This window comes from Struthio camelus, chromosome 18 (assembly GCF_040807025.1).
Source record: "Struthio camelus isolate bStrCam1 chromosome 18, bStrCam1.hap1, whole genome shotgun sequence".
Lineage (NCBI taxonomy): Eukaryota > Metazoa > Chordata > Aves > Struthioniformes > Struthionidae > Struthio > Struthio camelus.
In genome coordinates, this window is record NC_090959.1 from 11361521 (window position 1) to 11386833 (window position 25313).

Below are 25313 nucleotides of genomic sequence, written 5' to 3' on the forward strand. Positions count from 1 at the left end.
TCTCAGCAGACTACACCTGTACTGCTGCTATAACACTGGAGTTTGTCTTTGTTTGAGAGCTTACCTGGAAAACATGTCCTGTGGGTCCATTGGAAGACAGAGAAAACTGATGACATGTCATAGACACACTAATCTCGGGGGAATCTACAGGTGGTAACAGATATCAGCTTCATGTTTTAGGATATTTGCAGTAAAGTTTGTATCCCAGACTTTCACTTCAAACAAAAGAAGTTAAATTATTGCTGATGTGGTTTTGCTTTGAAAAAGGAATTGCTGTTCACAGAGATAACGCTTTGCCTTCTGAACAAGTGGTTATAGTAGTGAGATCTGGTTAAATAGCTTATTTCATCACTGCTATTTTTGGGACCAAGCTCTGTTGTCTTTAATACTCAGACTATCCAACCACTAGGTAGGATTTTGCTTGGGATGTGTAAGAAATGGCTAGGGATCACAAAACGCAGCCCAGCGTGCGCAGCAAAGGCTTCATCAGGCTCTTGGCGAATCAAACATGATGAAGGTGTGATTTAAACTTGGTAAACAGGTGTAGGGCCGGAGAGGAACAGGACTCAACCCTAGACTGAGGACAGTTTATAGGGCTGAAATGGCTCCGCCTTGGTTGTTCTTAGCGTTTTTCTTGCTGCTGTTACTCGATCGTTTTGCAGCTGAAGTCGGGTGCAGCTCCAGCCTGTCCCCTGAGCCCGTGGGAAGTCCATGCTGGTGTGTTTATCCCTCTCAGAAGGGCGTCGGATACAGGAGAGCTTGTGCAGTTGTCATGCTTAGGAAAATTTCACCTGGGATGAAAAATGATTGTTCATCCCCCCTCCCAGGGTAAAAACAGAAATATTTCTCAAAGAAGCAGAAAGGACAGGTATCTGCCTCTCCTTCACGTCCTGTATTACATCTCTACCCAAACTTTCCAGCCTGCAAACTGCAGCCATGAGTAATCTGACCTGGCTTATTTTCTTCCTACGCAGTAGATAAGCAGAGGGGAACAGCTGAATGGATGTTAAGATACTATTTGTATTTGGCAGGTAAAGTCAAAGATGTTTCTGAATCATGATGGTGCTGGGAGCAGCTTGATCAGAGATGTGTTTCATACCCCATCGTATCCTGATTAGCTTTTAAAATCCTTTGCCTTTATTGAATTCTCTATGCAGAAAAGAATTTCTTGCAGTCGTCCTGTTAGGTGTTGCCATTTATTTAGACTGTCAGCAGTTATCCCCTAGCTACAAACTTCTTAAATAAAATGTGTGCCAAATATTGTCTGAGCAAACCTGAGCCTAATATTTACACAACCTTAAAACCAGTTGGAACACAATCCTGCAGGTAAATATGCCACGTTTGACTGGCAATCTCATATTTTTCTGTTCAGCTAGTAACATGTAGGGTTGCAGAGGACGTCCGGTTCAGAGCAGATTCCTCAGCAGTTACTGAGCACCCAAGAATTACACAGACTGAGGCCCTCACAATCTTATTGTTTTGTTGGTAAGATTTTGGACTACCTGTTATTACCAAGAAGTCTAATCTGTAAAATTTGGGATCTATAATATAATTAGTCACATCCAAATGTGCTACTGAATCTGTCGTGTGTGCTCTGCTTTGATCAGGTGCTGAATGCGTTTTTCCAAGGCTGCTTCTTTAAAATTAGGAAGAATTATACTTTAGTATAATAATATAGTAGTGTGATAGTGTGTGATAGTCTTCTGGCTTTTGGTCTTTATTTAATTTCTGTCAACTAGAAAAAATGATTTAAACTGTAGAGGGGAAAGAAGGGAATCCATCAATATGTACGTTTTTTTCCTCCACAGATTAAATAAAAGTTTGTGCATGTATTTACATTTTTTCTTCCGTAGTATATAGTGCACAGTTATATTTGGAATGGATCTTCAGAAAAGCTGCAGAGGAGTTAATGAGAATAGGATGTTTGTACAATTCTGTAAATATTTTTTATATTTCTGGGAGCAACGATCATATATCTTGATTCCTTTTTTTCTAAGCTAGCCGGCTCACTTGGACTCACATGTAGCTTAAACCTTTGGCCAGAGTTCAAGGAGCAGGAAAACCGGCTGAGGATCTGGTCCAGTGGGCGAGATCCAAGAAAGCTCTTAGATGCCGAATGTGCAGCTTACAGGGTCTTCAGGAGCCCACGGCCGAGCATAGGAGAGCAGAGGGAAGTCCTGCTGCTGCGCGCTGTAGGAGAGGTCCATCTTCTTCCAAACCCCGGGCAAGGCTGCGCCACCATCGCACAGTTCCCTCCCGACTCCAGTGCTACCCAGGAGCCAGGGGCTGCCTCCAGCGCCCTCCCCGCCGGCGGGCTCCAAGCGAGAGGCCTCTTCCTCTCTCCCTCGCTCTCTTGCTCTCTCTTTTCACTTAAACTCTGTAGGGCAGATGTAAAGGTCAAGACAATTGATTTGTCTGGGCAGTAGGGTACTCTCAGTGGAGATGCAATTCTCAGCTTCATAAAGTCCATCGGGACTGGTTTGACTCAAGGTTTTTGAGGAGAATCTACCGTTATGGAGAATTCTGTGTGTATTTAGAGCCTCTCTGTTATTTGTCTTGAAGTGATTGTATTTCAAATTGCTTGCTAAGACAGCTTACAAATACTGATAGGTATATTGGGGAAAAAAAGACACTACATATATAATCCATGTTCCCTCTCCACATAACTATGAAATGCATCTTGTTCATTTTTATCTTTGTCACAGAATGATTGACATATAATATCTCAGCTTGTCACCTTGATATTGGTGATCAGAGCAATTTGCTTCAACCTGGATGCTAAACCCTCAAGGTTAGGTATTCCTAAAATATAAACACAAAGGATGGATGACTGCTACCATTTCCTACTTTATAATCTGCTCCTACCATTGAAGTACTAGTATTCCATCATGAAATAGCTGATTTCTTTCTATAAATAATTTCACTGCCCATTTTAACTGTACATTTCTCTTTCATTTTAACACGGAGTTGTTCCTACATTGTTCATTGTCACAGAAGTAACATAGCTGTATCCGTATTTGCCTAATGACACACTCCATAGAACGGGGTACTGGGTTGGCAGGAGGTGATACACAGTGTCAGACTTATGAGAACAGCATTGATGCTCCTTTTCTATTTTGTTCCGACATGCTGTTTCTTTATTCTTCATCCTCCCACACTGTGAAATATATCTAAATGTAAATGAATCACTGCAAATTTTGATACTTGGAAAATAAAATCCTCCTTTATCGACCAGGCTCTATAATTGATTTAGTGACAATTTTGATCTCCTTCCAACAGTCATACAAAACTTTGGAAGGTCTTAATGTGGGTGGAGGAGAGTTCATTTAGCCGAAGAGCTGTTGCGCACAGTCACAGGTACACACACGCGTGTGCAGGCGTGCGGGACCTTGGCCCTGAGGTCCGCATCCGACCTTGTCAGTTGCCGTTGCAATGCCATCTCACCACAATCTAGGCTTTCTTGTGGAGGGCCACGGTGGCGTTATCTGAGGATGACAAACTTTCTTAGTTTTCAAGTAATTGAGTAATATTATTTGCAATTATATTTTTAATTCTTTTGTGGTGCTTTTTTCAAACTTAAAACTCTTTGCATGCCCCTTTCCTTTCCTGCAGGAGCCCAAGCACACGTGTTCCCACACTGAGTAAGAAAGGAGAGATTTCTACTGGTGTCCTCAGCCAAAATTTCTTTGCTATCTTGATCTTGGTGTTGCCCCACGGTGGAGAAAAAACAGTATTTTTTCAAGCTTACTGGGCTTTTATATGAGTAAGGACATACTGATTTATTACCAATTACTTTTAAGTCCAAATAACTGGAATCTATTCATGGAGCTGTGTGTGGATACCCACATACACGAGCACCCCTAATTTGGGACCAGGTCTTAGGTTGCAGTGGAGTTACTCTCAGGTTGATACTGTCCTTTTCTACCACTTTATACATCAACTATATGTGTGTTCCAGCCTCTTTTTATCTCTATGTATCCTCAGCTAGCCTCAAACAGCTTCTTTTACTCATGCTAGCTAATATAAATGTGGTACACATAAAGGTCAGAAACTTCTTTCCACCTATTGTCCCTGCACAGTCACTTTACTTTTATTATGATGTAGAAGCAAAATAGTCCTGAAAATGTTATTTGGATCAACCACCCGTCAGAGCATTTCACCTATGGCTAGCAAAATGCTCCAAGATCCTCCAGAATGGAAGGTGCTATTTAAATGTAAATTATTATTTACAATATCTTATGCTTGATATAAGTTTTTGGAAAGTTTCATCTCCACACTTGTTTGTAGCAGCAAATCCTTTCATAGCTATAATTTATATGCAAAGATTTTCCCTGTCCTATCACACATTTCCGAATATGTTTTGATGAAGTCTGAATAGTTCAAATTGAGCTCTAGCATTGTGCATTTTATTTATTGCATATCTTATTTGTATTAAGTTTTGTCAGAGGTTAGGGCTTGCTTTTATATTCCGGTAAGGGAGGATATAGAGTATGTGATTATGCAAGGTCTTTGTTATTTATATATACTGCATCCTGTGTGTGTGCTCTTCTGGTGTTTGAGTGAAATGCAGGGTGTTATTTTAATTCTCATGAGCGTGTATGATCATTAACAGCTACTGCACACAGTAAAAAATAAAAAATGCAATTCAAAGAAGTATGCATATAAATAAATATAAGAAGCACGTAAAAGAATGAATGAGATAAATTGGTTCTTTTCAAATATCTAACTTATCTTCAGTTTAAGGGAGGCATCCTCTGTGCTGCCACTCCTCCAAATGGCACTTAAAAAAAAAATTAAACATAACAATAAAAAAGAATTCATTGCTTTTAATAACATTTTCAGCCATGAGGTAAGGGTGGCCTCCTTTCCCCCCCCCCCCCCCCAAGATTGCAATTTTGAAAATAGCAGGAAAAGTCATAACGTATTGAACGTTGTCTTGCCATTTCTTCAGCACTTCTGAATTTCAGTTGGTTTTGGTTTATGTCTTTGCTGAAGCTTTGAAATCTTCAGCATCCTCCTACTCCCTTTCCAGCAGTAGTGCTAAGGAGAACCCTCGCCCCCTTCCGTCCGGACTTTCCTCCAGCTCCTTTTGCTGTTGCTCCGTTCAGCATCTGCTCACCACCCTGCCAGCAAGAGAAGCAGGGTCGTAGCTCAGAAACTGTATCCAGCAGCCCACGGGCACCTGTCCCTGCGGTATCGAAGCACCATAGGCGAGATTAAAGCTTATGCTGTTTCCCCGTGGAAAGTGGGAAGTTCATGTTCTTCCTCATTTTAAACTGCTTTCTCAAGGTATGTAGATCAGCCTTGGTGGTTTAACCAGGAGAAAAATTATTGAACTGTCACTACTCTCTGCTTTATTGATTTACAACCAAAAGCAATAATAACACCAGCGTACGCTGATGAAAAGCAGATGTCTGTCAAGCGCACGAACCCTGTTCAGCTTGGAGAAGCTCTAAACTTGGGAGGCTGCTCCAGATTCACCTGAGCTGTTTTCTCTCCTTGTTTGTCCTCTCCCTACCTCCGCTCCTCTTCCTGTGACCCACTAACCCGGGAGCTCGCCTTCGTCCCCGTCCTTCTCCCCTTCTCCTCCGGTTCCTTCACCTTCCCACAGCCCAGGCTTTGGTGTTCACTGCGAGAGCAGCGCACTGAGGCTCTTCCCTTAATGCGCTGTGGTTAAAATAAACTACTGAAGTCTTCTTTTCTCTGGGGACAACCACACTGAAATGAATTGCTTTCTTTTGCATACACGCAAACACATTTTCTGTCTCTTTCTGTTATATGTAGACAAAGATATATACAAAGTTATATACACTCCAACATCAGCTAATTCCCTATATACACTCCAACATCAGCTAATTCCCAATTATGCTCAAAATAGCAGTGAGCCCAGCATAGCTGATCAAGAGAAATCCCCAAATGGATTATTTAATGTTTTTTTCCCAAACACGCATTTCCACCCATTGGAACATTCTCCACATATGTACATGTTTTTATGTTTTTTAAAAATATATAGAATATAAAATATATATTTACTCTTAGTGCAGACAGAGAAAAATCAAGTTAGTGAAAAAATGAACAAATTTTCTGAGATGAAAACAGTCACTAATGATCTGTATCTGGACTAAAGGTGGGAGTGAGAGCTGTGAAACAGGTAGAGACGCTTTTGCAAAAATGCACATCAGTGGTAGAGCTTTATATCCTCCAAGCGAAGGAGGAGCGAGCACTGTCTGAGTTTGCAGGGAGCTCAGAGAACAGCGTGGTGGTAAAAGGACCAGGCATATTAATCTCCATTTTGATCAGTAGAAGTTATGGTTTATTACTTTTCAGATTCAGCCTGAATTTCAAGAGAGTTTTCATCTTATTGAAGGTCTCGTCCTACGATGCTCTAAGCAACTTTAATTCTTCCTAACAGGACAAGTTAGCCTTCCGTCTTGAAAGACTGAGGCGCTTATACCTGCATTGCACTTTGGCTGGTTTCTATGTTTAGGTCTCACAGTACTGTTTCAGTGTATGCATTTCTGAACCCAGAGCAGGGAGATGACCTTGTAATCAGAGTATGAACCTCACACTTCAGACCACCGGGTGCCATGTCCGACGCTCCGTTTGCGACACGGGACACGTCACTCCACCTTCGCAATGCCCCTCGTTACTCTCTGTAATAGTGCTGCCACCCTCCTCCGGCTTGTTAGGAGCAGAAGTGCAGTGAAACCCTGGCGTTGTTTCGGTGGTGCAACCACAGCGCTGGGCAAGGAGTAGATATAACTTTATAAACGAAGGGTACGGAGCGACTTGCCACCGTTGCGCTTCCCGTTGCTCAGAGTAATTCTACAGATCCACTTGGCAAAATAAAATAAAATTCTCATAGCAAGGCAATAAAAACATCTTCTCTAATACAGCCTCTGGGGACTCAAATGTTTTTCAAATAAGATAACTACTGCCGAAAAAAAAAGTAAAAGGTATTCCTCTTCCAGTTTAACTGCAATTTTTGCTCCACCAAAAGACAATGAACTTCAGTGTCTGTGAGCAGCTGGTCATTTCTGATAGGGCAGGGCTTCTGCTGCCTGTAGTACAGTATTTATAATGTTTCGGCAAGTGTCTCTCTGATTGCATTATTCCTTTTTCTGACCTATACTTTCAGATGAAAGTATTTTGCTTAGAAACTATGTAATAAATCACCTGTAGGAAACAGACATGTTCTTTTTTCTGCCGGGGACTAAATGTGAAAAATGGTTTAAAAGAAGCTAAGTGTAAATGATGGAGTTCTGTTACCAGTTTTGGCTTTGCTGAAACAAAGTAAAGGTAATGCACAGGAGGCGTAGCTCAGGGTCACTGCAGGCATATGTCAAATGCTGGAATAGTACTTTATTTGGCAAAAAGATCAAAGAAAATCTTTTTATTATTATTATTCTGTATGTTGAGAAATGGAATAGGTTTTCTCCCTTTTTATATTCAATATAACTATGCTATAGTTTCACTGATCCTAGAGATGAGATCACCTACTCCAGAATATGATTAGATTTCAGTAGTTAAAAAAAAAATTACATAAGTGCTAAGCATGATTTGACCTACCTTTCCTGTGTCAGACTGCTGAAATTATTTTACATTCATATAAATCCTAGCTGCTTTGCACTTTTCTGTAGCTAAAAGAAATGCTGTCTTGGGAGCCAAGGGTCTCACGGTGGGCAACTTATTGCATGTTAAATGTGTCACAGAAAATCTGCAAGAGTTTTTAAGCTGAAAAGAGACAAAAACTTTCTTCTTTTCAAAAGCTAGGGTTAAGTAAGTAAATTAATGTTCAAAGTAGAGCAGCCAGAAAAATTCCTTTCCCTATACTTTTCTCTTTTCTTGCAAACATTGTGCTAAAATAGAAAAAAATGAAACAAGTTTTAAGTGAAATAACCAGCTATTGAAATCTTTGTAGAGAAAAATCCAGAAATTATAGAGGCTGCAGTGATTATATTTTACAAGCCATGGTTTAGAAAAAGGTGTCATGACATATTATAGTTGCCTTCAATGGTATAGTTATCATAAATAAATGCTAATGTCTTCTTCCTCTTCATGTCCATGTTACAGTTAGAGATTCATTCTCCTGGTAGGGCTGAGGTTCAGCTCCCATCAGGAGCCCAGCAACAGCAGATTAGTTTCCTGGAAGGAGTCTGAGTAAAGGAAAAAGTGTATTTCAAAGTGGAGAAACGAGGCTGTGAAATTCCTCAGTACCCAGTAAATCCTTTGGGAAAGAAAACCTTCTGTCCCTCATAAGACAGGGCCTTGAATCCTTTTGGATGAGCGCATTAGTTGCTGTTTGTGGTTTTATTTACTGTAACTTAGACTAAATACAGGAGTATCCCATAAGAATTATTTGCAACATAGCATATAGCGCCTATCATCAAAAAAAAAAAAAAAAGCTGATGAAATTAATGAGAAATGGCAAAAGAAAAGGAAATGAGCTAACGATGCAGCTGAAGTCAAACCTGAGGAACGAGCACAGTGGGTTAAAACACCGACATAGTAATGTAGGTGTGAGTAAATGAACCGTCTAATAAATAATTAACAATTAATTTTCTTCTGTCTTTTATCTTTACCTCTTTTTTTTTTCTCCCCCCTCTACTTTTCTACCCGATGTTTCTGTTTTGCATTTTCCATGTTCCTGCAATTAATTAGAAAACAAAATCAAAGCGCAGGGTTACAAAGTTCCCATCCTGAAATCCTGCCGGAATGAGAAGTTCTGCTTCTCCGATCCTATTAGTTTGTGCTGGCGTTGAGGGCTGGCTGTGCATATTTTATAGGACGGGCGCACGGTTCAGAGCTGGCTGCTCCTCCTAGGCAAGCAATTCGCCACCCGGGCCGTGCGCCGCTGAGCACAGGCGGCTTTGTTTTATAACTCTCCAATGCAATGTACATGCAGGTTTGTGTCATGTTATATTGTCATATGACAAGACATGAACCAATGTAAGCCATCGTAATGCGGCACAATGCATTGTATGAGTTACACCTTGTCAGGTTTTTTGGCTTCAGAAAGGAGCCTTTTTCCCCAAGGTAGTAAGTGATGCTAGAAAAAAAATCCCTGCGTTACCTGGAAGCTGACAGGTGCCCCTATTTTCTGCCTATCCAAATTAAATTTCATCTGAACGTGTCTTCGCACAGCAAATCTAAGTGTTGCTTTGCTTTGCATCACTTACCAATTTTAACATCTGCTTATGTGATTAACTGTTTGTCTCAGTTAAAACTGTGCTTTGTCCTACTGGACAACTGAGGAGCTCAGCAATTTTGGAGGCTACCTAGCGAAGCAGGGCTGAGCCTCTGCAGGCCGTGCACTGGCCTGAGGGAGGCTCTAGCCTTGCTGGTAGTTGAACAAGAATCTTTACTGAGTTGTCATTAAGGCCAAGGAGATATGCGTACAGCCCAAATGCTGATATCTTACTGTGTACTGTTTTATTGCCAATGGGAGCGCACATTCGTTACCTGCATTATGTACAGGTAAGCTTTATGCAGTGGACATTGCTGATAGGGCACTGAATGTTGAGTTCTTATGGGTAACTAGCGTGGAGGGTGAATGCTGTGTGCATTCAAAATAAGTATTTACTTTCTCTATTTGATGCAATTCTGAATGGTTGTCTTGTGCCAGCTCACCACTCTCCTTTATTGTCCAGCGCCTGAAACAATAGTTAAAATCTTGACAATGAATATTTTATTGCAGTGAATACGAAATGACTAAGGCACCATATGCATCCCATTTCAGAAAACTCTCCATGTAGCATTAGCATTCCTGGGTTGTTTTTTTTTTTTTGGGGGGGGGGGGGTCAAGTACTGTAAAACAAATTATATTTGTTTCCTTGAGCAATAGCAGAGTAAAATACTACCCTCCAGTTCAAAAGTTACCTCCAATTGTGATATTCAGCTTTCAGCATTATTTCACACTCAGGGTAACTTTTCTAACCCTTAAGAAATATTGTACCACTATTGCCTTCAAAACCAATCACCATTTTTTATACTGTATATATAGTGCTGTCCAAGTACTGTAGCAAGATCTAGCGAGAAAGATTACATGGAAAACTTCAAGGTTTCCCAATCATTTTTAAAGGGAAAATACTTGGAGAACTTAGGGACCCTGCCATGCATTTTCTTCAGCTTCTCGCTGAGCTTTAATAGGTAGCAGTAGTATCAGAGGTATATTTCTACACTAACTAACTTCTTTATTGGGTGAATTTTGCCCCTGGGCAGCAGGGGTTTCATGTTGGGTGTTACCACTTAAACTCTCCACTCTTTCCTAGGTCAAGGTCTTAAACGGGGTGAAAGTAGAGCAGATAACCTAGGGTGTTTTACACTGAATATTATCCGCAATTATATCATCATTTTCACAGAGCACTTTTTGTCTAACTGGAATTAGAGCAATACCATTTAATGAACTGAAAAATTCAGAACTTTTTTTTCCAGTTTGTGCCATGTAAATGAATTGTTTTTCCACATCAGAGTTAAATCTAAATCTAATCTACCCAAGCACTACATTTATCAAAATTTGCTGTAAGAGCTTAGAGATAGAGTCATATTTTGTATCTGGCTTAGGTGAAAGAAGAAATTGCCCTTTGTGATTGAAAGTAACTGGCAAAAAGAGGCATCCGTGCAGAAAATATCTCGCATGGCCTGGAACCCTTTCTCCACCGGCTTCTAAACTCTTCTCTCCTTTTCAGGCCATGTGCTGTATGAGTTTTGTCACACGCTCCTCATCGTTAGCATCTGGGCCCCTACAAGAAATGAATGTGGCAACGAGATTAATTAATAGTGATTTGTGAAAATCTCCTTCTTGACTCAGAGTCCTGAGTCCCAGACAGTGCGGGAGAAGCCCAGGCGATGAATGTAGTGGTGATTCACCCTCGCCAAGGGCCTGCCTCGTGGACCAGTAACTCCTCACGGCACGAGGGTGAACATCACCCTCAGAAGACGCCGTGTCCGGAGTTGCCATATGGTGTCCCCAAAGCATAGTTCAAACTCCTGGCCCCTTCCCCCAGGAGGAGAGACCGTTCTTGTTGGTGGGTGCCTCTTCTTTCTTCTCTTCTGTTGAGATAAAGTGGAAGTTTGTGAAAAATGAAGAATTAGCGGCACTAAAGGCTAAAGCCTTCAGTATTTATCAACGGGCAGTAGTGCAGCACCAAGGGAAACCAGAACATCGATACTTTGATGAGCGTCCCCTGGCCTGAGAGGTGACCGTGCTTGAGGTAGAGCAGATTTGTATCTGTCTGGTAAACACCTATTTATCAGCTACTCTTTTCAGCTCATTACATAGACTGGAAATGCAGTGCCTCTCAAACTCTCCCTTGGCAAATGCAATTTTAAAACAATGTGGAACAAAGAAAAATGTGTTCCTGATATAATTATGCCTTCTGCAACTTAAATTTTAGACACTCAGTTTCATCTCTTACTTAAATGTATCTGTGTATTTTAATAGCAACATTCAGCTATGCTTTTATTAATGCAAAAACATTAAAGCACTATCCCTGAATACTAAAGCCTTAAAGGGCCGTTTCGAACAGAACCTGTCATAAAATGTGCTCTCAAGCGTGTCCCCTTTAAGAGATTCAAGAATTAAATGTTCCCGTATGTGAATTTTATTTTGTACAGCACATTTGCTTTATGGCTACAATTAAGTTAGATGTGCCGATAACAATGTCTGCTTTCCATTTTAAATCGCACATTTCAGACAGTGTGCATTGTTTTATTATCTAATCCACATGCTTTTAATTGCAATTATGGTCCCTTATGAGTCCCCTGGGAGGGCATGATTGCAATTAAAAATGTAATTTAAATGTTAATTAATTACATTCATTTTCTAAACTGGGAAAATTTCATTTATTATTTTCATGTGTTGTGCACTTATCCTAAATGCATTACCTTCTAAATGTTTTTTTTCCAAATTAAGTGTTATGTTTATAAAACAGGGTGTTTAATACCCTTTAAAATTTTGTTAGAATGTTTATACAAATTATTACTTTAAATTAATTGATTTGAGGCTCTATGCAGAATTTATATGTCACGCAAACCAGAATAGAGTTGTTTTTGATATTCTGCTGAAATCACATTTACATGAGAACGAAAAAGTTGATCAGAAATAGTCACTGTTTCTGTATGCTGTCTTAGACACTTCTTTTTGCTGGACAGAAAAAAAAAAGTTATTGGAGGCAGCTTCTTGATGCCTCTGTTGATCTTCTTACTGGTGGTTCACTTAGGATCCAGCCTGCTGGTGACCAGGAGCGCTCTCATTGGCACGAGCAGATTAAAATCTAACCTCAAAGTTGCAACAAGTGTAACAAACAGCAGGCAGAAAGAGGAAGAGGTGTTCAAAATAGGAGGCAAAGAATCACGAGCATAGTTCTTCAAAAGCAATAAGATTAAAAATATGCCAATCAAAAAAAGGGAGACATTTCTATTGCCTTCTGATTTTTAATATTTACCTGCAATCATGGTGGCTAGAAAAACATCTATAAAACATGAAAGCTAAGGTTTGTGCATAATCTTATGACTTCAAGAGCTGAGGACTGATGAAAAGTAACAAATATCTTCACAGCAGGGTGAGTTGCCAGCATCACTGCGTAAATCAGCTTGCAGAGCCACATGCATGAGGATGGAAACATATCCAAAACCACTGATATCACAGGTTGACCTTCTACTGGCCTTTGTAAGCAATATTTAAAATCTAGTATTCAGAAATTCCTTGAAATCTTTGCTGCACTGGCGGGCTCCATCCATGCCAGCACCCTGGCAGCTGGGAGGAGGCAGCGGCAGAGCAGAGTAAGAGCAGGCCCTACATCAGGTGTGAACGGTTTTGAGTCACTGGGCTCCATAATTAAAAACTGATTGAAGATATCCAGATGCATCCCATTATCTTTACAAAAGATATTCTCATTACAAATTTGTGGTCAGTTCATTAAAAAAAAAAAAAAAAGAAACTGTCATTTATTTTCTCAGAGACCATTACAAAACAAACCACTTAAGGCAGAAAAAATAAGAATTATGAAGTTCTGGTAGATAACAGCTCCTCGGAAGAACAAGCTGAATCTAGAGGATACAGCTGAAAGATTTTTATTTTAAACCCGTGCTGCCGGTTGCAGTTGCACGGACACTCTTTTGGAAGGCTTGAAGCACGAAAAAAACCCCGAAGTTATACTAAACTCAAGTATGTCTATTTTTAAGTGAGATAAGAGTACCCACACTGCCTTTTTTATTAAGTTAACCAATTGCTTAAAAAGTAAAAATGAAAAACTGTGCTGAGGGTTGTATAGCTTTGCTATGGAGCAAGACATGGAAGCTGGGTAAATGCAGGGGCCACGGACAGCTCAGGGTGAGGGCTGCACGGCCCCGACGAGCTGCTTTCAGCAGTTACCAGCCCCGAGCCAGGATCGCTCCTAATTCTTAGCATTTGCAGTGCGTTCACCGAACACTGCCATCCTCTCTCTCTGAGGCTGCATGTGACCCTCAGGTTTCCTGTGCTTTCCTTTGCTCCTCACAGGGAAAGATTATGTGAAATTACGGGAGGGAGCTCCACAGCCAGATTTTATATCCTCAGTTGTAGCATTGAAAACAAGATCAGAAAATGGAAGAAATGACCAAGAGCCTTGCTGATGCAGTCATATGTCAGCTACTAGGGATAAGAAATGTTTGTTTATTCATATCATTATAAACTAGGAGAAGATGCACTAGTTATCCACTGCTATAAAATGCAACAGGAAATCATACCTCCATCACACTCAGCTTGCAGGCTGTGCCCGCAGTTCAGCCAAATCTTTACCTATGTTCTGGAAGGCCCTATTATAAGCTAACGACTATGGAAGCTCCTCCGTCTGTTCAGGATGCAGCAGTTCATTTTGTGATGAAGAGATCAAAACAATTACACGACTCCTGATAACCCTCATTGACTATTGAGAAAATCAGATTCTAAATAAATTACTATTGTACTTTTAAAGCTGTGCATGGCATGTCCTACTTACTGGGTGACCTAGATAATTTCCATAAATTAACTTCTACCTCCCGTTTCCTCTGCCATCCTGCTGTTTCCTTCCCACAACTGCTCCTTTGCTCCGTAACCTGTCCACTGGATGGAGAAGACAGTGATGCTGTGCTGAGTCTTAACGTGACATTAGGAACTTACCTGCCTAAGTGTTCATTTGCATCCTGTTCACCAGACTTGTCATATAGCTGGTGAGAAAATATATTATGAGATGTGTACTGAATTAGCTGTCAATTGTAGTGAAGCTCTCCCTTAACTATGTGAGGAGAAAGCTGTTGAATGAGCCTCAGTCTTGCTTTTCCTTTTTCAGCTGAGATGTTTCATTTTAGTCACCTAACCCCAACCAATTTTATTAAGTCTGCTGTCAGCCATGACCCCTGCTGAGGACTGGCAGGGCTGAAATAGTTATGCTGCCTGGTGTCATTCGTGCCAGCAACAGATCACGCTCCTGCTTAGAGGCTAGGGGGCTCTGCTCTTGCAATAGCAACCACCAGCCCCAATATCAGGAAAACTTAAAAGGCTCAGGGTAAAAGCCCCTTGCACTTTCCATCGCTCCGTGCTAGCTGAATGGCCGAGAAAGGGTGCCTACGGAGGGCATGGCCTTTCATTTCGGTGCTTTGAGTAGCCCGTGCTGCGTCCTGGAAGCTCAAGGAAAGCATGCGGAGAAATCTGTAATACCGGGAAGGCGAGCTGGCATTGCCCGTCAGCCAGTCTCAGGCTAACGAGTCAGTGCTTGTGCCAGGTGTGCAGTCAATGTTTCTCCCATACCCATGGCAACACCACCCTGAGGTGGTGTTTCCAGTGATTAGCTCATTTCGGGAACTCCCCTGCTGTGCTCAACAAGCAAGAAGAGCAAGCCCTGCTGCCTTCCTTGGGTACAAGCTGTGCCGGTGGGCAGGATCTGGTCTGCGACCAGAACAGTGGAGCCACGGCTCCGTTCAGAGAGTGAGAGAAGGAAACATGCAGTTTGCCCCGGCTGTGGCAAATTGCTTTGTAGGGTGTCTATAGAGCCGGTTTAGGCTACCATTTTTATGGAATCCCTTAAGTATAGTTAATCCTGCATGGAAGTGATTCCCATGAGTCTGAGGTCAAAGCCAAGGTTAAGGGATCAGGAGAGTACACTGTTCGTTTAAACATCAGATTTGGTAGTCTATCCATATCTGTTTCTTTGCCTGTAAAAGGAAAGCTAGGAAAGCAATGCTTCTAAAATTTAGTTCACATTAATGACTCTAAGGTCATAAAAGTGCTACTTAACTACTATTATTCTAATTAATAAAGATACAATCAAAGCTCAATGAGGGGACAGCTGCTCCATCCTCTTCATGATTTAGTGCACATATAAACAAGTCACTGCCTTGTTGAGTAGCCTGCCGGGCAACACAGAGCAATGCTCAATTTTGTGCATCGTGTGCCTTAGCTAGATGGGATGCCTTCACGTGCTGCAAGGAAGAGTAATGCTAAAAGAGAGAAGACTGGTCCAAAACCTTGGATGATCCAATTGTAGCTGCCTGACATCACAACATATTATATTCTTTACATGCCAAAGAAAGTTTAAATCCTGGAAGAGTGATACTTTATCGTCAAGGTAACCAGAACAGCTTCACCAACAATTTACGTGGCTCTTAAGTCTATTTACATGCTTGTTTACTTGGCTTTTCTCTAAAAGAAAAAAAAGTAGTTACCTTAGCAACTGCCTCATCACATGGCGCTGAGGCTCACTTTGCTATCAAGTATCTGCTGCAAGGATCTACATCTGCTTTAGCCTGTGGAATTTGGGGATAGTTTATGCATTAGTTTTTGGTGTGTTTGTTTTAACAAACTGAGGGCTAAATTGTGCTTCTGCAGACGACCAGCAAGATGCTTACGTGCCTCCTTTTGGCTGTGGAGGAACCGCGCGAGGACAACGCCAAGGTGGAGATAGGGGGTAGGAGCGGCAGGGACATACTCCCCGTGGGGGACGCGGATGTGGTCATGCTGTCCGGAAGGGAGGAGAGTTTGGCTATGCCGTATCAGAGAACTGGTGCTGGCCCATTTTATTTACTAGATGTAGTTATCAAGAATCTTTTATATTATAGGAAACCCATATCTCCCTTGAGATCCTGCCCTCATTCACAGAGAAAGCTTAAAAAAAAAAAAAAGAATCCTAGGGTGTCAGGAGGTAGATGCATATCGGAGTAGGATTCGTTAGGCTGTGCATGTAGATTATGAGTGTAAGAGTTTTCTTCTTGTGTCCCTTAATCTATTTTTGGAGTTTTGTACTTAATCAGCTTCTGTTCTGATCAGCAGCACACGCAGAAAAGTAGGGGCAAATGAGATGCCGGCCATCCTTTTCCCTTCCTGGGCTTTTTTTACCACAGAAGTTTTTGACTTGAGTGTGCATACTGCCATCTGGGCAAACTCCTCAAAGTTCAGCAAACTAATCACTGATCATGGCTGCGTTTGCATCTTTGTTTTAACGGTGTTTATGAAAGAACTGCTTTATCAAATACCCTTGTTTTATTTGCTTTCCTTGCTCGTTTTCTTTTAATATGAGAACTGCATAGAGACTTCAGACTGACTGCAAGGTAACTCTTATCCTAGAATTTAAATCAATTTCCATGAATGATCAGGGCCAGATTTTTTAAGGTATTTACACATCTTGAGATGAAACCCTGGTGGGATTTTCAAAAGAACCTCAGCAGATTAAAGCTTTGATTCCTTTTTAACCTGCTTAAACACTTGTAAAAAATGCTGTTAAGCCTCTACCTGCATCTCAACCCACCTAAATACCTTTGAAAACTTAGCCCTCTTTTTGTATCTACATTCCCCCTGTGACCTTTGTTTTCCATTTTTCAATTCCATTTCCATCCCTTTTTCCAAAATTCTGGTATGATACTTGCCTGCACTCTTGCTCTACTCTTTAGAGGTTTCTTAAAATGCGATTTGTATTATTTTCATCTCTTTTAAACTTATATTCATTACATTACTGCTCTATATTAATCTAATTTAGCTTGCATTTTCTTTAGGGCACAAACCTAACTCACTGTTACATGCCAAGCTACTAGAAAATAGGTCTATCGCAGTAGGTATATTGCAGTACTGCAACAACTGTACTAGTTAATAGTAATGATAATAACACCTTTATACAGCTTTTAGCACAAAGATATTTTCCTCCTCTTGGATCCTCGGTCCAAGGCAGCCTAATGGCCTGATTTCTATAGCGAAAGACTCACAGACTGGGAGTTTCCTAACCATTTTTCAGCCTCCCTCTAGAGAGTGAGAGGTATCCTTTACTGCTGGGGAAAGCATCCGCCAGCCTGGCATGATCAAGATCAGCCACGTCACTGTGCTCAGCTGCTTCATCAATCCAATGGCTAAGGACAGGCTGAGGCTTGGCTGTGGCTCTTGCAGCAGGAGGACCGTGCTTGAACGGTGCCACCAGTGCACCAAGCGAATGGGGCAGCGTCCCCTCCACAGACTCACGCCAATGAGAAAGCGGAGGAGTTGGGTGTCCTGCATAGCGAATTCCAGCACATTTGCTGACTCCTCCGCATGTAGGGGTTAACTGATTTGTCTGTTTTGGCCTAATCTATCCAGCAGCTCTAAAATCAATATTAAACTTGGCCTGTCACTATACCTTCCTCCTGCTGTGAACGCATTATCCAGACCACACCAGCTCCTGGCGCGAGCGGTGGTGGGGTTGCTCCCCGGCACAGAGCAGGCTCGGCCGCACAGCTCTCCCCTCGGATCTAGTGGGGCATCTGGTGCCTTTCCCCGAGGAAGCACCCGCAGCTCTGGGTGACATGTGTGGAACATCCTGCCACCTCCTACCTTTTCCTTGTGCTGCTCTTTATCCAAGGCAACTCATTTATCAAAGCAGAGACCGGCCTGATCCCAGTACAGACTAAAATCTTTCTGAAATAATCCCTGCAAAACAGAACAGTCACTAGTGCTACATGAAAGGGTAAAATGCGGGAGCAATCAGCATTTTTTTTCCTGAGAAACATGTAGCAAGTTCTTTCCTGTTTCGTGCTGCCTCCAAAAGGGGAGTGGGTGTATTTACTTATTTACACACTAATGACAACTAATAATAAATACCATTTCCCACCCAAGAACTTCAAAGGCCTAAAGAAAGAGTGCCAGCTATTTAAAAACTTGCTCCGATTTTTTTGAATCGCAGGGAGGTGAAGTAACTGGCCCCAGGCCAGGCCCATGGACTTGCTCCACAGCTCTAATTCCTGTATTGTGGAACCCCCAAGCCCCACTCTCTTCCCTTTTTACTTTTTTAACATCTTATTATACAAAGTATTTTGCCTAAGGTGTATCCCTCTCACTCAGTAATGGACTGCACTTTTTAGGGTATCCTTCAAGAACACATACTTAAGGCAGTTTCTAAAGCACTGATGAGCACAATATAGCCACTTTGCCAAATTTGTCCCTTTCTAAGGTATGTTTTTCAGTTTCGCAAAAACTGAGTTGGCAAGAGGCAGTTGGCAAGAAACAAGCAGAGTCTCTTGATAATTATGTTGGTCTTCCAGTTCGTCACGCCAACGCCATGGATCTGATGTTCTACATCTGCTTTGGTGCTGGAGGGAAAGATGGTCTTGCCGGTGGTGTTGGATATGACCTGGGCTCTGTTTCAGGGTTAGTTTGCTATATATTGCTTTTGTGACCGGGGCAAGTTACTTTTGTGCCTCAATTTCTCCCGTACTACTAGGCTCTGTCAACCTTTTTCCTCTTTATTGTCATTCTCCAGGAACAGACTATTTCTTATCCTATTAGTTATATCTAGTTATATCTCTAGAAAAAGCTGAAAGGTCATCATCTTCTTACTAATGCTGCTAAGGACTCTGCTGGACAGTTCTGTGCTTCCTTAGTACCAAGACCACAGTCCCTGCTTTTATACTTCCTGTACTGCACACTGCTGATCTGGAGATGATTTTCTTCTGTGATTAACTCCTGTCACAACTCACCTTCATCTCATCACTCCTTGCTTTTTTTCTGGCCAAATGGAGCAGCAGAGAAGAGCGAATTTGTGCTTCAAGCAATGACTCTGGAGACTTGGTTTCTATTGCCAGCTGTTTCAACACCCTGCGTGACCTTCACCAAGCCATTCAACTTGGCTCTGTCTCAGTTTCTCCATCTGTAAGGGGATATGAGCATTTGCAGAGCACTTTGAATTGTTATTAATTCTGCATAGAATATCTGAAATGTGGTGAACACTTTAAGATGCTATAAAAGTACAAAGTATTATTATTAAACTCAGGAGGAGGAAGTAGCTGGCCCAGAAGGTGCTTCCTTCATCAATCCTTCGGAGGAAGGTCCTTATCTTTATGACCTAAACACAGAATCTTTATTCTGCTCAAGTAGAGGGTTAATGGGTATAGTTTAAATAAAGCTCTTCTAACCCAAGCTGGATGAGCACCATCAAAATGAATATAGCAGATGATATCTTAAATTTTTCTTAACTCATCTCAATTTAAAACTGAAAGTAGAATTGCTCTGCAGGCAGCATAACTATTTCTACTCTGCTGAGGAAGGCTCTGGTGAAGTCACTTGCAATTGGCCCTTTCCTCTTACCCTCCAATAAACAGTAGACACAGGGCAACTATAACGGCTTGGCAATAGTTGCACGTTCCAGGGTTTTACTGCTCTCATGGGAAAAAAAAAAAAATGTCATGGACAAATGAATGTTGACAGTGGCCATACCAAACAATTCAAGAAAAAATTGCAGTTTTATATGTATTCCGGCTCCCTTTGTCAATACTTTGAAGATGGTTCTTATTTCAGAGCAGGTATTGATTGTGTATAGGTTAGGCCCCTGGTTCCATTTGTCATTTCTGATATTATAGTGTGTTATCGTTTAAAGCTGTAATGGGAGAGGTGGCTGAGCTTAAAGCAAGCTGGTTGTCTGAAGCTTTGATAAATAGCTAGATGGTCTTTGTTTCTGCAGCAGTGAGCAGTTGGCTGCTATTTGCTTTACCTTTTATCCAAGAATAACTGTGTGATGGGTTCTGGAAGTGAACAGTATCATTTTGTCAGATGTGGTTCAGAACTAGCCGGGTGGTCCTAGCAAAGCAGCTGAGGGATTTTTAACACCCGACAGGATGTGAGCAAAGGCCCTGTGTAAAACTGAAACAATTCTGGCTCCACATGGCTGCTTTGGTCGACAAGTTCTCAGAGTTGTTTTTTAAGGTGAGAGGACGGGAAATGCTGGGGGTGAGGGGGGGAGATGCTTTTAAAAGCAATTCTATTCATATACAAGGATCTTACGAGAAAGACCAGAGGACAATAGGTGGATTAGATTTCTTTGGTGAACTAACAAACGTGCAAATTTTTTGCAGATCAAAACAAAAGGTCTGCTTTTCAGATGCAGTGAGCAGCCGCACCCCAGCCTCTGGAAATCAGGCCAGGACAGTGTTTGTGCCTTGGAGTCTACAGGATTGCGGAGAGAGGGAGGCAGCACACTCATTACATTCCTTCCCTCTTCATCACTTACATTTCTCAAGGTTTTGGTATTGCTTTCATGAAATCACATCTGTTTGTCAAACTCAAAACTCAGGGTTGTTTTGCACCTTGGTTGCACTTCATTTGAACCGCCAGAAGCCTGGAAATAGTTTAGTGCTCCTTTTCCCTCTAACAGACAAAAGTGATCTCCTGACTTTGCAGAACCTCTTCGGTCAAATTTTGGTTTCACAAAACTAAAATCACACCTGTGGGTGGTTCAAACCCAGATTCCATTGAGTCCAGCAAGTTAGATTTAAAATTTGAGTTTAGCCAAAGTCAGTGTGTTACCAAGGTCTGTCTCAAACTGAGTTCAAGCCTGTCCCAAGCCAGTGTTTACAAACAAAGGTAGACAGGGGAATGTGTAATACACTGAGGTTCTCTCTCACTGGTTTGACATGTCAGTTTTAATAACGACGTGCTCATTCACAGCTGGTTTGAATGGGGGCAGCCTTCAGTACAGCTTTGGGACACTTTGTGTTGCTTCTGATTTAGCAGGAAGATGTCCTGTTTGGCCCTTGAGCCTTAGCGTGCCCTTCATTAATATGATAACCTATGACTGAGAGCTCAGACTGCTGTTGCCTGCCTCTAGCCGATTGAAACGGTAGCTCTTAATCCTACCACTGAAACTGCAATTGCCCGAACAAGTAGCAGCACATTGCACCCACCGGTTCTTTCTCAGAAGTCACAAAAGGCTGCTCAACAGCTGAAATAGCTCACACTTCAGGGCAGCTCACAGTGTGATGGCAGGGGTGATCTTCTTTTGTGTCTGTAGGAGTAAAGAAGCAGCTACCTTTCCTGGCATGGAAATAGAAAGAGAAACTAACAGAAAGGTTAGAAGTCAGTTCTGTGATTCTTAGTCCTGTAAGTAACACTAAGTTACAGCAAGTCTTTGGAGGGCTTTGTGAGATTCCTGTTAATTCTTAGCTTATGGTAAGCCATACATACTGTGGAGAAGGTTTGTGGAATGCAAATGTGTGAGTTTGTAGGACTGACCAGGTAACAGGAATAACAAGCAAATAGGAAAAAAAGAAAAAGAAAAAAAAAAGCAATGAGAATTCAAAGGTATGCAGAAACTATTGGGTCTGTGTAAAGTAAGAACCACACTGAAACTCTTCCATCCCTCACCTGCATGGCGATTCAAGCCAAATCCAGGCCTCTGTGGCTGTTTGAGAAGGTTTAGTCAGCTCCTTGTACATCTCCGATCATGCCTCCCTGCTTTTCCTGTCTGTGCCTGGCACTGTATATGTAAAAGTATTGCAAGAGGGATGCTTCTGACAGCAGAAGGCAGCCCAGCACAAATAGGCCGTACCTGTAAGTGTAACATGATCTCAGGAGACTTTCCTACCCGCTTTCTAGCCCAGATTGAGGTTCACATAATAGGTGGCAGTGGTCTTTTGGATGACACCTCACAGCCCCAGTTGGTTTGCGTGCACGTTAAAGGTCACTTTGCGCTTTTCAAAAAACAGACATTTCCTACTGTGTCCACGGCCACAATGTCCCTGTTCACCAAAGTTGTTCCTCTCTCAGTCCCAGAGATGACTGAATTTCAATGAGGCTTTATTCTTCAAAGTGAAAGGGGCTGTCTTGCAGTAAAATATTGTTCTATTAAACTCAGCCAGATCCACTACTGAGGGCTATTGAGGCAAATAAGAGTAAGGTGATGGCAGTGTGTGGTCGTAAAGTTGCGGTATTCAAAAATGTAGAAAAAGCAGGTTGTCAGATTTCAATAAAGTAGTAGAAATGAATAGATACATCTCAGAGCTGGTTGCTTCCTAGTGGGATGGAATTTGAATAATAATATCACACTTGAACCAACATCAGGCTGGATTAATGGCTAGCACAGGCAGAGTACTCCTGTGGTGAACTTGCAGCAGCACCAGCAGCACCATTGTAGGTGTTACTAATGATATAGAGCAATGCTTCTGCTTGTTTGCACACAAAATGAAAAAAATAAGGGAGGAGGAATTTGAGAATTATTACTTTAAGCTGCAATTTTCAACAAAGAAATCTTGCCATTCCAAACTGTCTAGACCTTTAAAAATAAAAGATGTGCCGTATTTACAATGCTCTTCAGTATTCATGAGGCTTTGCTGCTTGTTGTAAGGCGAGATGAAAACAATACTCAGTAGATTTTCATAAGTGACATGCAACTGTAAGATTGATAGATGATGTGGATTTAATGTATGTGGAGTTCAGCGCCAACATAAAAGCTGTGATGTACCCAAACACTGGGTTTATTAAATCCCTGTTTCCTTAAATGTTCATCCTAAGCCTTTCACCACTTTCTTCTACCCAGAAAAATAAAGAAAAGAATGTAGAAAAAAGAGAGAGGAGAAAGGGAAAAAAAAAACCAAAACAAAAGAAGGGATTCCCCTTAGTTTTGGTAGAGAATTACAATATCGGAACTGAAAGAGACAAATATTTAGACACTCTCTCTGCATAGAGATTAATGTGAGAGTCAGAAATACATGGAATCCACTTAAATTGATGTGGTTTAGTTATGAATGGTTAAACATAAGTATTCTCTGTCAAATGTTCAAACCTAGTGTATTAACTCTTTCCTCATCCCAGTGCTTCTGTATAGCCTCCCCAATTAACTAAACTCTTCTTAGAGACCTCTCCGTGCAGCAGGGACTGCGTGCTCCAGCTCTGCTCTAGCAGAGGACTTGACTAATAGATCTTCTGGGCTGCAGGACACCTCCTGCCTCTAGCCACCAAGGGTAGACCTGCTGAAAGCGACAGGAGCTGAGGCAGATGAGCAAGGGGCGCAGGAAGGAGGTACATCACCCTCCTCGAAGCATCAAGCCAGGGGAATCAGGAGCTGAGCTGCTGCTCAGTTTGTCCCGAGCCGGCCATTGGCAATCACACCCTTGAGTCTGGTTCGGACCTGCAAGGTGACTGCTGTTAACCGTTGTCCTCACGAGGCATCTCCCAGGCACCTTTGTAGATTTCAACCAGCATTTCACCCTTAATCTGACATCACGTGGATTATTTTCTCTCTCATTCCAATTTTACCCTTCAGCCGGCATCCTTATGAATTAGGATTGACTTATGCATTGCCTCAAATCCTCTTGAAAACAGCTTTGGAGTTGCTTCCCTTCTAATGTCTCCAGGGGTACAACACACACACACACACACACACACACACTCCTTGACAACAGCTGTGAGTTACATTTTCTGCTGTGCATTTACAGCACTTTTTAACAAAGGTGTATGTGCTTCTTAGTGGAAGGTTTCACTTAGTTTCAGGGTCATTTCCTGTGACAGCTGAATGTCTGTCTTCTTTATCACCTCAAGATTTAGCGAAATGATACAATTAGTATAGTTGTGCTCCTTAACCTAGCCAGCTGCACTGGAAATCAGGCCATTTTAGTTCAGCTGAAAGAAGCAATAGCATGCAAACTGAGATCAGATCTCCTGCTCTAGACCACATTTGACTTTTTTAAAACCAGGAGTATTACTGTTATATTTATCTCCTGATGTAAGCCACTGGCTGTGCACTGGTGACCCACTATTTAGATACTACACTATCAGTCAGACAAGATTTCCTGTGATGCCCAATGATATTACGAAAGCAGGTGGACTGTGATACGTTGTGCGGGATACAACCAGGAGGGGCTGAAGTTGGAGACAGCTGAATTCAGTTTCTATCAGCTATTCTTTATCAACTATTTGGGGGGGAACTTTTCTATTTCCATACAAAAAATAAAATTTCAATTCTTCTCTTCCCTGCTTTGTCTTTTGCTTAAAAAAAGGCTTTCCCAACAAAATTTTGATTTTTTTTTTAATTGCAACAAAATTTTCTGCTACTAAGGAAATGCTTTCTCATGAGCTGCACTGGAAATCTTTTTAATAATACAGAGGAAGAGTTTCAACTTAAAATTGAGGGACATGAGGCAGGAATGAAAGGGATGGAGGTCCTTGCACATTTGCTCAAATTTGTAAAGAAGGTAAAATAAGGGACTGTGTTCACTCCTCTTTGGTTGCTGGTAAATATTTTAGGAAATTGTTTGCAATAGGACTATTTATTGGAAAAACAAACTTCAGTAAATACTCATGGAAAGCAAATAGCAAATCCAACATATTTGCACTAGAAATTCAAAGCTAAGATATATATTCATGCAATCAGGGAAAAAGGAACTTCTGTGTACCTAGTGTGAGTTTCTGGAATTGAGAACTTGCAACAAAATACTTATGACAAAATGATATACTAAGAATTATTTGCAGAAAACATTTTGAGTAATGAGTAATACAGCCAAGGAAGCTTGTGAATTGCAGGGAAGGAGCTGAAAATCATCACATAATTTTTAAAATGTACCTCTTTGGTTTTGCTGCCTATGCAAAAGTGAGTGCTCATGCTTTGTAGAATCCTTAGATTTTCTACACAGACTAAATAAAACGTGCTTATCTACATAATCACCTAAAGAAAGTGAAAAAGGAGTAAAGAAAATGGATAGCTAAGACCTGGCAAAGAGAAATAGGGAAGAACAGGAATTAATATATGCAAATAAATAAATGTAATGTATTACTATTGTTGTGCCTTCTGAAATGTCCCCACTTGTGCCTTCTTAGGTGTTTTATGCAGTTGTTCCCTCTGCTTGGTAGAAGGGGCTTCCCTTTTCCTAGAAAAGTCTGCTTAGTGTCCCATGTTATTTTGTTTTGTTTTGTTTTTATAATTTAATTGTTCCACGTGGGAAATCCTAATATTTTGTTAAATATTTAAGAGACTCAAAGAACTTTGACAAATCAAAAAGATTCGGTAAAAACACAATTCTTGAAAAGGTTGGGAGTTCATCCACCCCTGCATTCAGCTAACATGAGCATGTGA

The 25313-nt window shown here is 41.4% G+C and overlaps 1 protein-coding gene and 1 long non-coding RNA gene across 5 annotated transcripts in view; one reads left to right on the forward strand and one right to left on the reverse strand.

Annotated features, from left to right (window-relative positions):
- The window catches only part of TSHZ2 (teashirt zinc finger homeobox 2), a 233870-nt gene that overhangs the window by 94237 nt on the left and 114320 nt on the right, over positions 1–25313 (forward strand). The gene's annotated exons all lie outside the window — the stretch shown is intronic.
- LOC104150036 (uncharacterized) overlaps positions 8987–25313 on the reverse strand; it is a 101865-nt gene continuing 85538 nt past the window's right edge. The window contains exons 3-5 of the long non-coding RNA XR_695473.2: positions 21151–21280; positions 18952–19121; positions 8987–10742 (exon numbers count right to left, since the gene is read on the reverse strand). This is a non-coding gene — a long non-coding RNA (uncharacterized lncRNA). The remainder of the gene's footprint in view (positions 10743–18951; positions 19122–21150; positions 21281–25313) is intronic.